We start from the raw sequence: 14,867 nt of genomic DNA on the forward strand, positions 1-14,867 counted from the left end.
TTTACATTATCTAGGTTTTTAACTTTGGGAATAAGAGTGATGAATGTTTCATTAAGAATCTTGTTTAATTTTCCAGTATTAAAAAAAAATCTCTTATGACATTGCACGTCATGTTTCCAGTGATATTCCAAATTTTTTTGAAGAGAGCATTTAGCCCATTTGGGCATGGAGCTTTGAAGTCTTTCATTGAGTTAACAGCTTCCCAAATCTCTTTATTTTTAATTTCCTTACAAAGTAATTTGTTTTGCTCCACCGAGATGCATGGGTTTATGTTTTTGATGAAATCATCCACCCCATGAACATACTCAGACTCAAATCTCTCCTTAATTTTTTTGACAATAAAGTCTGTTAACTATTGTTGGTGTGGAAATTTTATCTAATAACCTAATTGTATTTCTTCTAACAGTAACCATTGTATGGAAAATTTTATTGTTTTTGTCTCCAAAATTCATCCAATCAATTTTGGCTTTTTTGTGCCCAAAAGATTTCTTCACTTTTAAGAAATCTTTCATGAGCTCTAATCACACTCCCCTTCTACTTAGTACAGACTATATATATATATATATATATATATATATCAAATTGAGGACCCAAACCTTTTAGATATGAGAAAATGTGGAACCTCCACCAAAACATAGAGGAAGTAGTTAAGGAAGCATAGAGTATCAGAGATAGTGGCTTTCGTGGCAGCCAATTTTATATTAAATCCAAGCAAGTGGCCACCACTTTATAACAATGGAACAAAGTAGAGCATGGCGATAGTTTTTAATAAAAAACAAAGCAAAACATTCTAGAGGAATTAAGCAAAGTACAAGGCGAAAAAGGAAAAAAGACAAACAAGATAGGACTAGAGAGAAAAAAGATGCATTGCAAAAAATACTAAAAAAGATACTAGAAAAAAGGAAATATTTTGAGCCCAAAAATTAAGAAATGAATGGTTATAAAAAGGAGATGAAAATACCAAATTTTTTCATTTGACAATGATAAGAAGAAGGGTTAATAGCAGATAAGGGCAACTGTTTGCCCTTAATATCAATAAAAAATATTTTTATCTAATAACCAAAATGGGATATCTTTTTTGAGAAAATATCAAACAAGGGCAGTGGCACTATTGATCGTCTTTTGCATCTGTATTCATTCTGTGTAAGTCCTCCAACGATGGCCTACCAACCTACCCCTCTAATTGGGTTCTTGATCTCCTTCTACAAGAACTCTCACTGTCTCTTAGACTGGTACAAGGACCTCCTCACGGAGTCCCCGATGCAGGCAGTCGTGGTATGCCGTTTCGATGCAAAATGGACAGTTGTCATGGCAAACCCTTCACCAACATCCTAGGAGACTTGCTCGGGTGTGGTATATTCAATGTGGACGGGGAACTCTGGCACACCCAGTGCAAGTTAGCAAGCCATGAGTTCAGAACCAAGTCAGTGCGGGAGTTCGTCGAGGAGTTGTTGGAGGGAGTAGTGAAAGATTGCTTAACGCCAGTACTTGAGTCTGCAATGAAAACCAACCAAGTAGTAGACATGCAGGACTTGTTAAGGAGGTTGGCCTTCGACACGGTGTGCATGGTGTCGCTGGGAATCGATCCCGATTGCTTGGATTCTTCGCTTCTCATATCGATTCTGGCTAGAGCTTTTGACATAGCCTCCAAGATAAGCGCCAAGCGTGCATCCGCTCCCGTCTTTGTTGTCTAAAGATTAAACGAGTGTTGTGTCTTGGGTCCAAGCAGCACCTAAAGTTCCCGGTGTTTCAAGCTAGACCCAGGGTGTGCTTGGGGAAGGAGATGGCTTTTGTTAAGATGAAGTACGTGATGGCTTCTCTGCTGAAGCAATTCGAGTTCAAATCGGTTGGATTGGAGGAGCATACTTTTGTTCTACTCTTGACGGCACACATGGCTGATGGATTGAAGTTCTAAGTCCGATTGAGAGGTCTTCACTCGACTTAGAATTATCCACGGCAAATTTTAACAGAGAAGCCACCCGAATACAGAGGAAGAAGGCAAGCAACATTACCTAATTCCCTTATTTGATATATTTAAAAAAAAACTATCTCATTATGGTTATTATATAAAAATGTTATTTTTATTGATATTAAGGGAAACCTTATCGGCCCGAAACCCTAAGAAAAAACATAAATACTATAAGTGGAACCCGAGACCAAGAAAATAATTGGATAGCAAATGTCCAAAAGTCAAAAACATAATTACTGATGCTTTCAAAGAAAGATTTAATAGTGAAGCCATGGAAGGTAAGGAGGATTTTCTTGAAGTTATCCACCCTGAAATCAGTGGGAAAGATAACTCATGACTCACCAAGGACATAACACACGGGGAAATGATCATTGAGGCCTTGAACTCAATGAATAGTTTTGTAAGGCGTCTGCCCATATGGTTTAAATGTTGGGTTTTCCAAAAACTAACGAGAAATAATTGGTGACATGGTAAAAAACACAAATAAAGCTTTTTTTAATTCTAGTAAAATAACAAAAATTGAACTAAGCATTTATTGCTCTCATTCCAAAAATAAAAATTTCAGAAAAATCGGAACAATTTAGGCCCATAAACCTATGTAGAGACATATATAAAATAATTACAAAAATCCTTACTAGCAGATTGTAAAAAGTTTTTCCTAGAATTATCTCTCCTTTTCAATCGGCCTTCATTGCAGGTAGGCAAATAATAGACAACGTTCTGATAGCTCATGAAATTTTGTTTGAGAAAAAAGGCAAATCGGAAATAGTAGCTTATAAAATTGACACAAAAAGGCACATGAACATATGATAAGTTAGAATGGGATTATATTAGGAAGGCACTGACCAAGATGGTTTTCATGATAAATGGACAAATTGGATTATGGAGTATATAACGATAGTAAGCTTCTAAGTTATAGTTAATGGATCACCAAGAAAAACCTTCAAATCAAACAGCGGAATCTGACAGGGGGATTCCCTATCCCATATGTCCTTGTGTTATGCTTAGAAGCTCTGGCTAAACACTTAAGAGGCATAAATAATAGTGTGGGAATAAAAACTTCAAGAAGTGAATAAAAAATTCCAATACTCCAATTTGTTGATGATTGCCTAATTTTTGAAAAGGCGAGTTTGGAGGCAAGCCACAGTGTTAAAACGGTATTAAACAGCTTTTGCAAAAACCTTAGGTAAAAAACCTAACTTCTAGAAATCATCAATCAATGAATTTTCAAAAACCACCTTGAATAGATTCTAGAGAATTCTCACAAGGATTAAGGGAATTCCAAGATTAAATAAAGAGGAAAAAAGAGTAATACAAAGGACTTTGAAATTCATTATTAAAAAAACAAAAGCTAAATTTGAGGGATGGAAAAGTAAGACCCTATCTCTAGGAGGTAAGATTATTCAAGGTTCAAAATATTGATATGCCTAATAGGTTGGTAGGGGCGTATCAGGCGAATCGATACATTTTTTTTTTTCAAAACCAGTTTAGAGGGGGGGGCAATTTAGAGCTCCTCCACCCCCTGAACTGGTTAGACCCCGATAAACCCACTGTAGGGGCATATCGGAGAGGTCCCAAAATAATACATATTGGCCGATACGGGCCAATACATGTCGATACTTTAAACCTTGAGATTACTATCTCAAAATCTATAATAATTAACCTTAGCTAATATCAAATGAGTATGTTTGGTATCCCTAAAGAAATAACTAACAGGTTAGACAAGCTTCAAAGAAGATTCCTATAGAAAAAAAAAAAAAAACATAAGACTGTTGCCCTTATAAACTAGAGAACAATATCTACTAATAAGAGAGAATAAAGTTTAGGGCTAAGAAAAGCAAATCAGTTAAACTTAATGAAATTAGGGTGGAAAATCATAAATGAAAAAATACAACCTTTGGTGGGTTCAAATAGTGTAAAAGAAATACCTAAAACATGAGGAATTCTTAGAACATAAAGTCCCCTCTTTGGCCTCTTGGCATCGAAGAAAATTAATCAACAAAAAGATCATTTAAAAGAAGGCATAATTTGGGATATTGGGAATGGAAGAAATTACAGCTTTTGGCAAGACAAATGGATGGGCCCACACCTGATGAATTTAGTCAGTGAGAAAGAATGGACTCGAGATTCTCTAGATCAAAAAGTCAGCCAATACATAAACTCAAAAAACAAATGATGGGACCAGACAAAATTAAGAGAGTGTGCCCCCAAGAGATAATTAATGAAATAACTGCTATTCATATTCCGCTATATGAAAGAGAGGATAGAATTGTTTGGGAAGAATGCCCTTTGCCCCTTTGGGGAACATCACTATAAAATTAGCTTACAACAGTTTGGGAGAAAGAAATAGAATAGTTCATGCTATAAACAATTGTATTAAAAAAAACAGGGAAAATTGCTTGTTAGAAAAAAAATCAAAATTTTTCTATGGATTCTACTCTTAAACCAAAAAAAAAATCCTAGTTTCTAAAGGATTAAACAGAAGTGTTGCTTGCTTGTTTTGTGACTTGAAGAAGATGAAGATCATATCATGAAGAACTGCATAATGGCAAAACGAGTATGGAGACAACTTGACCTTTAAATAGATGAAAAATAGAAAGGCACGAGAGAGACTTGAATGATTAGTACCAGAAAATCATGATAGAGGAAGGAATTGAAGAGTAAATCCCCTATTTTGGGGAGAAGGTTGCATACACATGCTGGTCCCTATGGAAGAATATGAATGAAAAAGTTTTTCAAAGTAAAAATAGCCTTCCAAGGCATAGTAAGCAAATCCTGGTGGCTATAAAGGAATTCCTTGAAGCAAATACATTTTCTACAACTTAGATAGCTCTTGCCCCTTCAAACATATAAACTAAATGGTTTTGTTGGATCCTCCACTTGAAGGAATGCTAAAAATAAATTTTGATGCAGCTGCTAAAAGTGATGGAATGTGTGCCTTGGATTGCATGGTTAGAAATTCAAGGACTAGCCAAAATGAGCCATAGTGGATTCACTACTATATCTATTGTTGAGATGAGGGCTGCCTTCGAAGCACACAAGTTACCGACCCATTTTCCGATTACTATTATCATTGAGGCTATGTTTGGTTTGAAAGAAAAACTAGGTATGAACAGTCATAAAACAGCTCACTTGCCACTTGGGCTGAAAAGGGAGTCATCACCTATCAGTTTAGGAAATAGAGGCGATGGGACCTCCGGGAATGAATTTTAAAAATATTTTTTATTCTTGTAGTGACTCCAAAGTCCAAAGCACGGACTAGATCAGTCAGTCCAGGTAGTTCTCGCATAGAAAAGGGAAGGGGTTAGGCACGCTACACATGGAGTTATTTAATTCACAGGGAAAATGCAATCTAAACTAATCAACAATATAGTAGAATGGACAAAACAACAAGAGCTAGAACAAATAAGTGATTAATGAAATTATGAAACTTAATGCTAAACTGAAATACTACCGCCCTGTTCTCATCCCACCCTTGGATTACTCCAATTACACGACTAAGGAAATAGAATGATGAAAGGAAAACATAAACTAACTAACTGACAACCATGAAACAAGATTGATATCAGCCTTACATACAGAACAAAATGCAAAACAATTTTTTGTAAAAAAATCAAATAATAAAACAAAATAAATGAAAAACAATTTATTAGAAAACCCGAAGAAGGAAAGCATAGTATTTCATTTTCAGAATTAAAAGCAGATAGAAGCAGAATTTAATCTATAATTACGATCATAGCAAGACAATAAGGAACTAACACTGATCTAAATGCATCAGTTCAATAAGGAAACAACCACCACTAAGAAGCATATCAACGAAAATGATACGATCAAAAACTAAAAATAAATAAAGGGGAAAGCAAGTTTCTTTTCCCCAAAACAGTCATTCTTTTACCCCCAAATGACTCTAAAACTTCAAAGTTCATTCCTAGAATGCTAGATTTGCAAAAGTTTGCATGAAACAAGTGTGAATCGTTAATTTTTTTAGAGATTTTTCAAATTTTGAAAAAATATGGCAAAATAGGTAATTTTTTTATAATATCTTGTGATTTCTTTTTTTTCCTTGAATGTTTAAATTTATGTTGATCTACATTTCTTACATTCAAAACCACAATTTTTTTTTTTGTGTTATAAGTCGATTTATGGAAATTTCATGAAGATATTTGGGGAAATATAAATTAACAAAAAATTTGAAAATGTAATTTTTTCTCTGCCTATAAAGGCTAAATATATTTTAGACCTATGGATTTATTTATCATATCCATAGAGACAATTGATTTTTTTATTTTTTTTAATTAAAAAAATAAATAATAATTAATTATATTTTATCATTTGATCACAACAATTGAATATATTATAATTCTATGGATGATCTATCATATCCATAGACCAATTGAAATTTCTTCTTTAATAATTATTTTTTATTTTAAAATTTTAAAAATAATTAATTAATTAATTATGTTTTATCATTTGATCACAATGATTGATTATATTATACTTCTGATGGAGCGCAATCCGGCCGGTCTTATCTATCAATGAATTCACCTCTGAGCTGGAGCGTCGGGGAGCCTAAAATAGGAAAGATGAGAGAACTCCGGGGGGAACCCTGTATGATAACTTCGAAGCTCAAGTCAGTAATCTCTCAAAGGCAAAGTGTAGACCAGATAGCGCAAAGTTCACATACCTCGTTTGTTGGGGGCAGGGGGCCTTTTATAACCACTTCGCGCACTCGCTCCGAGGCCCTTGTCAGGTCGGGTATGATTACCCTTGCGTCTGTCAATTCGGCTGCCGTCCTTTCTGCTGGGACAGAACCGCCACTGCCTAACCGTCTCTCTAACGGGAGATGGTGGTGCCCGGAGGCGGTGGTAGGTGGTCGTTTAGAGTGCGGCTGTCAAGCGTCAGATCCCAAGTCAGTCAGGGGTGGCGCCCTCGGGTACGGACTTCCTCAGTGTCAGGCATAGTACGGTTTGTTTGGTTTTGGTGCCCTAAAGGTGATGTGGTGAAGTGGTGAGCGAGGCGAAGTCTTGAGTTCAGAGGTATGTACAAGGCAGGCCAGTTCGGCGAGGTGTATCCTGAACTGTTACAAGGCAGGCCAGTTCGGCGAGGTGTATTCCGAACTGTTACAAGGCAGGCCAGTTCAACGATGTGTATTCCGAACTGTTACAAGGTAGGCCAGTTCGGCGAGGTGTATCCCGAACTGTTAAGGCAGGCCAGTTCGGCGAGGTGTATCCCGAACTGTCGCAAGGCGGGCCAGTTCGGCGAAGTATGTCCCGAACTGTTGCAAGGTGGGCCAGTTTAGATTACTTTCTGGTTTGGGGCCAAGGGTGAGTTCGGGCCCCTAGTAGGGAGTTCGGACCGCTGGTTTCTCCCCTTGGTGCTCACGCCTTAGGCTTTCTTTTGTGCCGAGCTGTTGCTTTTGCCACGTGTCGCATAACTGTGAGGTCGGGCCAAATCTTCCTTCATCAATTGCCCCCACTCCTCGCGCCAATGGTCTTGCCCTGGTGCGGGGAGTTTTGCGAGGTGGTAGGTGGATTTGTCCTGTTCTTCGAATCTTGACTGCGTGAGTTGCTTTTGCCAGGGTTCTTTGGTTCCGAGAAGGTGGGAAACGTGCCTATTGCTCATAAATGTTGATGGTCGTGACAGCGCGCGTTTAAATTTCAAAAATTCGCGCCGCTAGGACGTGACAGCGGGTCATTTAAATTTGAAAAAAGCGCGCCACTGCCGTTCTGAAGGGACGTGCGCTGGCGGTTTTGTCGGTTGTAGGAAGACGTGTGGCGCAGTCAGTTTCAGAAAAACGTGCATCGGCGCGATGTCAGTTTCAAAAAGACGTGCGTTGACGTTTCGTTCTTTTCGAAAAGGCGTGCACCAATCACGTCTCGACCTCAGGGGACGTGCGGTCAGCGCGAATGTGGGTTGTCGGATCGTCTTAGATCTACACGGTCGGTTCTTAGTTACTGTAGCTATAAATAGTGGGGAACCCTAGTCGATTTGTCGCTTCTGCGGTTTGCCTCTTGAGCTCGCGTCCAACTTTTTAGCTCACGTCTAGGTTTTTTAGCTCGCGTCTAGACTAGTTACTTAGCCTTCAAAGTTTTTGGCTTGTTCCCGTCTCCGGAGCCTTCAAAACTTTCCGGTGAGTACCTTCCTGAATCCACCTCTTTTCCTCGATGTCTAGCTTTGATAGCTCAGACGACTCTTCAAGTAGGACTGATGTAGGTTCTACAAACCGAGTCGTATCCCCCGACTGCCTTAGTGGTCCCGAGGTGGAACTTGAGGATGACTATAAACCCGTAGGTCGAGCCGCTTCGGGCAGTTTGGCGTCTACCTCTCGCCGAGGTCGAATGCTAGACAGGTTTGGTCCCTCGACCATGATGCCCGAGGGGCTCCAATCTATACTCATGTCTTACAATCTGCCTAGAGGGTATACATATTTCATTCCCTCGGGTAGTTTTCCTTGGGAACACGGTCCTGACGAGATCGTGATTTTTCGAGAGCAGCTTGCCGCGGGGCTACGACTGCCTTTCCACCCCCTTTTAGTCTAAGTCATAAACCACTTTGACGTTACCATTGGCTAGCTTCACCCGAACTCTATTCGGAACCTAGTGGGGACAGTCTCCCTTTTTTTGTGAGCAGAATTTCCCTTTAGACTTGGAGATATTCTCCTCCATCTTGATGCTCAAGAGACAAGCAGGTTCTCTTCCTGGGGGAAGATGGGCGTATTACCTTTCTCCTCGCCCGGGCTTTAAGCTTCTGCACGATCTTCCTAATAAGGTCCCGGCGTGGAAGCAGGACTATTTCGGCGTGCGAAGTGTGCAAGGATGGACCTTTCTGACCGGGTGGGGTGAGGCCGCTCCTGATTCTGGTGTCACTCTCGACAAAGAGACGGTGAAGGGCCTCCGGCAATGGGCATGGCAAGGTTTAAAGTGCCATTACTTGATGGAGGCCAAGCTTATTGTGGCCGGCCTGAGTTCGGGTAGGTTTCTAGTTCTGCGGTTTCTTCCTTGCTTTGTTCCTTCATTTTTTCTGATGTCGAACTCGTTTCTACAGTTGTGATGGATGCGGAGAGAACTCGTAGGGCGCGCCTGTTCCAGGGCATGAAGAGGAGGAAGCGGGTCACCAAGCAAACTCGTACCGAGCTGCCCCCAGATGAGGAGCCTCAAGTTCCAGGCCACACGTCGGAGGATCTGCCCAGGGAGCCCGAGGTGACTCCACCGATGCATGAAACTACCGGGGCGCCTTACGCTGAGACCACTCATACGGGTGCTCCTACATACTCCAGTGCTCCTGTTCACTCTGGGTCCGCTCATATGCGAGCTGGGCCCTCGGGCTTGGGAGCTCAAGGGGAGTTCAGGAGCATGTTGACGCCGAACTACGCTCTTCAGAAGAGTAGGAAGGCTACTTTCCCCGAGGAGATCGCGGCATGGACTGATCTTCCTTTGAATCAGGTCGCCTGCCATGCCGTAACACACGCTATGGTGGTAAGTCAGATTTCGTCTGCCTTCATTTTCTATCGCTTTTGCTGTTGTTGCTCACTTGTTTCTTTTGGTAGGTGAATTCTTCAATTCACGCCTTAGCAGTCCAAGTGGAGAGGAGCTCGCGACAGGCGCGAGCTGCTGAGGCTGCCGCCCACGCTGCTGAAGAGGCTTTCCGTGCTGCCGAGGCGAATACCCGAGCTACTGAGGCCGCCGCTTATGCTGCCGAAGAAGTTGCTCGTGTCGCCATGGCCAGGCAGGCGATGTCTCAGCGTGATGCCGAGGCCATGGGGGTAGTCGTCAAACACATGGCGGACTTGAAGTTGGACTTGCAGCATCAAGTCGAATATCTTTCGGAGGACATCAGGGAGAAAACGCAGATTTTTCCCAAGGCATTGAAGATGCCAAGAAGAAGGCCGTTGAAGACTATATTGCCTCTCCGCGTTTTGACGATATGATGGTGGATTCTTACAGAAAGGGGTTCAAGCTGAGTCGGTGGATGATCCGAAACACGTACCCCGACCTCGATGTTAGTGCCATATCCACTTCGCGTATAACTCAGGAGATGGCCAATGCTGTCGATGGTGAGCTGGATTCTGAAGGAGAGGCAGGGCCTTCGGGTGTTGTTGAAGTGCCTTCTGATGGCGAAGAAGTAGCTCCGGGCATGTAAAGATTTTTTTTTTGAAGTGCCTTCTGATGGCCAATGTACTCCTGTTTCTTGCAACGGAATAGACAATCTTTTTGCCTAAGTGTTCTTTTTCCCGAACTGATTCTTTGTTGATCTGATAATATGCCACTCTCGTCCGGGTTATTATACTTATGCGACCTATTTCGGCCCCAAGGCTTTTGTAGCGAACTGATTTTTTTTGCCGAGCTGATAATATGCCCGACTTTTCTTTGCTTGCTTACGTCGAGGTTCCTCTTGGCTCTGCATCATGGCCCTTAGGCCCTTGAAGCCATTTCATCCACTCCGCTTGGCTGTTTATAGGTAGTATCGCCTTAAGTTCACAATGTTCCACGCCCGAGGTACTTGTTTGCCCTCTAAGGTTTCGAGCTCGTATGCCCCCCCGAGCGCTCTCTTTACTTTATAGGGCCCTTCCCAGTTTGGTCCAAGTTTGCCTACGCCTGGTTCGGGCACCATAATCTTACGAAGGACCAGGTCGCCGACCCGGAAGCTTCGCTGCTTTACTCTGGCATTGTAGTAGCGAGCTACCTGCTGCTAATAGGCCATTGTTCGGATGTGCGCGAGGTCCCTTACCTCGTCCAGTAAGTCAAGGTTGGTCTGTAACTCATCTCTGCTTGTCCGATCGTTGTATGTTTGTAGTCGCAATGTTGGTACTTCGATTTCCATCGGGATCATTGCTTCAGTGCCGTAGGTGAGGTTGAAGGGGGTTTCTCCCGTGGCGGTTTTTTCTATAGTTCGGTGGGCCCATAAAACGCTTGGTAGCTCTTCGGCCCACAATCCCTTAGCTCGATCTAGACGTGCTTTCAGTCTGCGCAGGATGGCTCTATTCGTAACTTCCGTCTGACCGTTTGCCTGCGGGTGCGCGACTGATGTGAAGTTCTGTCGAATCCCCATGTTCTGGCACCACTCTTGGAACTTTATATCCTCGAACTGCTTGTCGTTGTCGGAAATTAGTACCCAAGGTAACCCGAAATGACATACTATGTTCTTCCAAAAGAAGTTTTGTATGTTTCGGGCCGTAACTGTTGCCATAGGTTCGGCTTCTATCCACTTCGTAAAGTAATCCACTGCCACAAGTAGGAATTTTCTCCCTCCTCTTGCTGGCGGGAATGGCCCCAGCAACAGCATTCTTTAGTCCGGAGGGCATGACCTTGTAATAGTACAGGTCGAACTCGATAATGAAGCTGGTTTTTTTTTTGTCAGACTGGTCCATCTTGATCTGGTTGTAGCCTAAGTAGGCGTCCAGGAAGCTTAGCAACTCATGTCCCGAGGTCGCGTCCACTAGGTGGTCAATTCAAGGTAAGGGGAAGCAGTATTTTGGGCAAGCTCGGTTCAGGTCGGTGTAATCGATGCACATGCGCCACTTGCCGTTGGCTTTTTTCACCAGCACTAGGTTGGCTACCCAGCTCGGGTAATGAACTTCCCTTATGAAGTCCGCTGTGAGGAGATTTTCGACTTCTTCGTCGACCGCCCTCCAATGCTCCGGGTCTAAATTGCGTTTCTTCTGTTTAATGGGTCTAACTACAGGGTCAGTGTTAAGCTTGTGAGTTATAAGGCCAGAGTCAATACCGGGCATATCTGCCGCGGACTATGCAAAAATATCTAAATTTTGGAGTAAGAAACTTACCAGTTTAGTTTGCAAAGGCTCCTTGATGGAGGCACCGATCTGGAGTATTCGCACCGGATCTGTAGCCGAGGTCGGGACTACGACTGTTTCCTCAGTGGGTGAAGCTCGTTCCTCGCCCTGCTCCGCAGGCCGCTCCAGTTCGAGGTTGTCAGCTGCCTTGGTTTTTCCCTTTAGGGCGGCGACATAGCATTTGCGGGACTCAAGTTGGTCGCCCCGCGCTACCCCCACACCGAAGTCCGTTGGGAACTTCATTGCCAGATAATAGGTGGAGACTACAGCACACAGAATATGCGTAATTGGTCGCCCTATTATGGCGTTGTATGGGGAGGGGGTTGCGACCACCAGAAAATCATGGTTGAGTCTTTCCGCGCATGGCCATGTGCCGACTTCCACAGGTACCGTTATCTTCCCCAGGGGCCTGACTTCCTCTCCACTGAAGCCCACCAGAGGAATGTGCACGGGTTTCAATTCACTTTTCTACAACTGCAATTGGTCAAACGCCGATTTGAATAGGATGTCCGCCGAACTGCCTGAGTCTACCAGTACGCGTTGGACTTCGAAGTCGTTGATCCTTAGCTTTATGACGAGCGCGTCGTCATGGGGTTAGTGAACGCCTTGCGCGTCGTCTTTTGTAAAAAAGATTGGTTCTTCCTTCTTCGGCCTCTTGGGAGGGTTATGCTCCTCTCGGGCTGCTTCACGAACTAATGTCCTTGCTGCCGCCGAAGTGCATCCTGCCACCACCGAACCGCCCACTATCACGTGGATGGTTCCCCGGACTGGCCTTTCTTCTGGGGGAAGTCGCTGCAAGGCTTTGGCCGGTCTGTTGCTTGGCTCGGGGACATCCTTCCCGTGTTCCCCTTGCCGACCTGCTTTATTACTATTGTCATAATGTACAAAATTTCTTAAGTACCCGCGACGGGTGAGTCCTTCTATCTCGTCGCGGAGATTATTATATTGCTCAGTGCTATGACCGTGATTTTTATGAAAACTACAATATAAATTTTTGTTCCTCTCGTTGGGGTTGCTGTTCTGGTGAGGTGGCCACTTTACGTAAGGGGCGTCCTTGATCGTCATCAGGATCTCGGTCCGCCTTGTGTTCAATGGCGTGTAATCCGTCCGAACTGCTAAGGGAGCTCGGGATGGCTGGCTTGGTTTCGCCTCTCGGTTCTGGCCTCTTCTATCGCTGGGGTTGGAGGGCTCGCCTTCTCTTTTTCTTTTTTCAACCCTTCCTTAGTTTCTCTGGTTGATCTCTTCCTCTGTTCTCATAAACTTGTCCGCGATCTTGAGGAAGTTGGCCACGACTGTTGGCTGGCTGGCCACCATGTGCCACTTGAACTCTTTGTGCGTCACCCCTCTTTTGGCCGCGACGAGCTGTACCGTGGGGTCTAACTGAGGGATCTGCAAACATGCTTCATTGAACCGTTTGATGTAGCTTCGGATGGGTTCTCCCTCTCTTTGGATTACCCCGAAGATACTTTCCTCGGTTCTGGGACACCTTTTGCTGGTAACAAAGTGCGTAGTGAAGATCTGCACGAACTGGGGTCAGCTTCTTATTGACCCGGAAGCTAGGTTTCGGTACTAGGTGCGAACCACCCCTCTGAAGGTGGTGGTGAAGGCCACGCACATGCATGACTCGCTTGCCCTAGCGAGGTGCATTTGCGACTGGAACGCGTCGACGTGGTCGTTGGGGTCAAAGGACCCATCATACTTGTCAAGAGAAGGGAGTTTGAAATCTCTAGGCAAGGGGACTGCCAAAAGTTCTGCTGAAAGGGGGGAAGGAACTGAGAGAATGGGGGCGGTTTTTACATCGCCCAAGCTCGTTTCTTCCTTGCCTCTGAGCTCGGGTAGCACACGGGTAGCAGTTCGGCGACTTCGCTAGTGCCTTCTTTGAGTGGGCCTGGTGCTGGCGCTGCTGGCCTCTGTGTTGCCGAGCTCGACGGGTCCGGAATGTTGGCTTGCTGCTAAGGCGCTGAAGCGGTTCTCTGTGAGTGGGAACTCGGGCTTGGAGCGCTGGGGTGACTTCGTGGGCGAGGTTCCTGACCCACCCGCGAGCTGCGAGGCGGGGGTGATCTTTCTTTGCTTACGGCCCGGGGATGAGGCCTGACTATTAGGGGGGTTCTGTGGTCGGGAAGCCTCTCCTTGGTGAGGTCATCCACTTTGAGGGGAGGCCTTGACCGGCTTTGAAACGGGGTGCCGGGGTGGAAGCAGTGGTTGGTTCAAGGGTAGCTGAGGGAACTGTTGCTGATAATGGTGTTGGGAGAGGTGGTGCAACACCTGGTGTTGATGGAGTTGGTGCTACTGGAATTGCTGCATTTGGGCCTGCATTGCCCGCATGCATTGAATGAGGTCATCTAGCTGGTTTTGGCGGGCTGCTAGTGGGACAGCAGTTGGTTCCGCGAAGTTTGTTTCGATGGGGAGTGGAAGGGGAATGTTCAACGAGGGAGTGTTCGGAGGTGCCACCGCTTGTGGCACATTCAAACTTGGGATCCCATCCACTGAAAGGGGGATGGTGAACTGCCTAATGCACACCGCCGGAACATGCAGTTGTTCTCCGGTAGTGGCTGTTTCGGTTCCACGTCCGGCACTACTGGAGGAGGCCATTTCGGTGTTAGAGTTTTAGAAAGAAGGGTAGGTAAAAGAGATTTAGAGGGAGGCTTTTAGAAGCGTTCCCACAGACGACGCCAATTGATGGAGCGCATTTCGGCCGGTCTTAGCTGTCAACGAATTCGCCTTTGAGCTGGAGCGTCGGGGAGCCTGAAACGGGAAAGATGAGAGAACTCCGGGGGGAACCCTGTATGATAACTCCGAAGCTCAAGTCAGTAATCTCTCAAAGGAAAAGTGTAGACCAGATAGCGCAAAGTTCACATACCTCGTTTGTTGGGGGCAGCTGGGCCTTTTATAACCACTTCGCGCACTCTTTTCGAGGCCCTTGTCAGGTCGGGTATGATTACCCTTGCGTCTGTCAATTCGGTTGCCGTCCTTTCTGCTGGGACAGAACCGCCACTGCCTAACCGTCTCTCTAATGGGAGATGGCGGTGCCCGGAGGTGGTGGCAGGTGGTCGTTTAGAGTGCAGCCGTCAAGCGTCAGATCCCAAGTCAGTCAGGGGCGGCGCCCTC

Source organism: Nelumbo lutea, chromosome 4 (assembly GCF_056320005.1).
Source record: "Nelumbo lutea isolate HS-2025 chromosome 4, American lotus-T2T, whole genome shotgun sequence".
Taxonomy (NCBI): Eukaryota; Viridiplantae; Streptophyta; class Magnoliopsida; order Proteales; family Nelumbonaceae; genus Nelumbo; species Nelumbo lutea.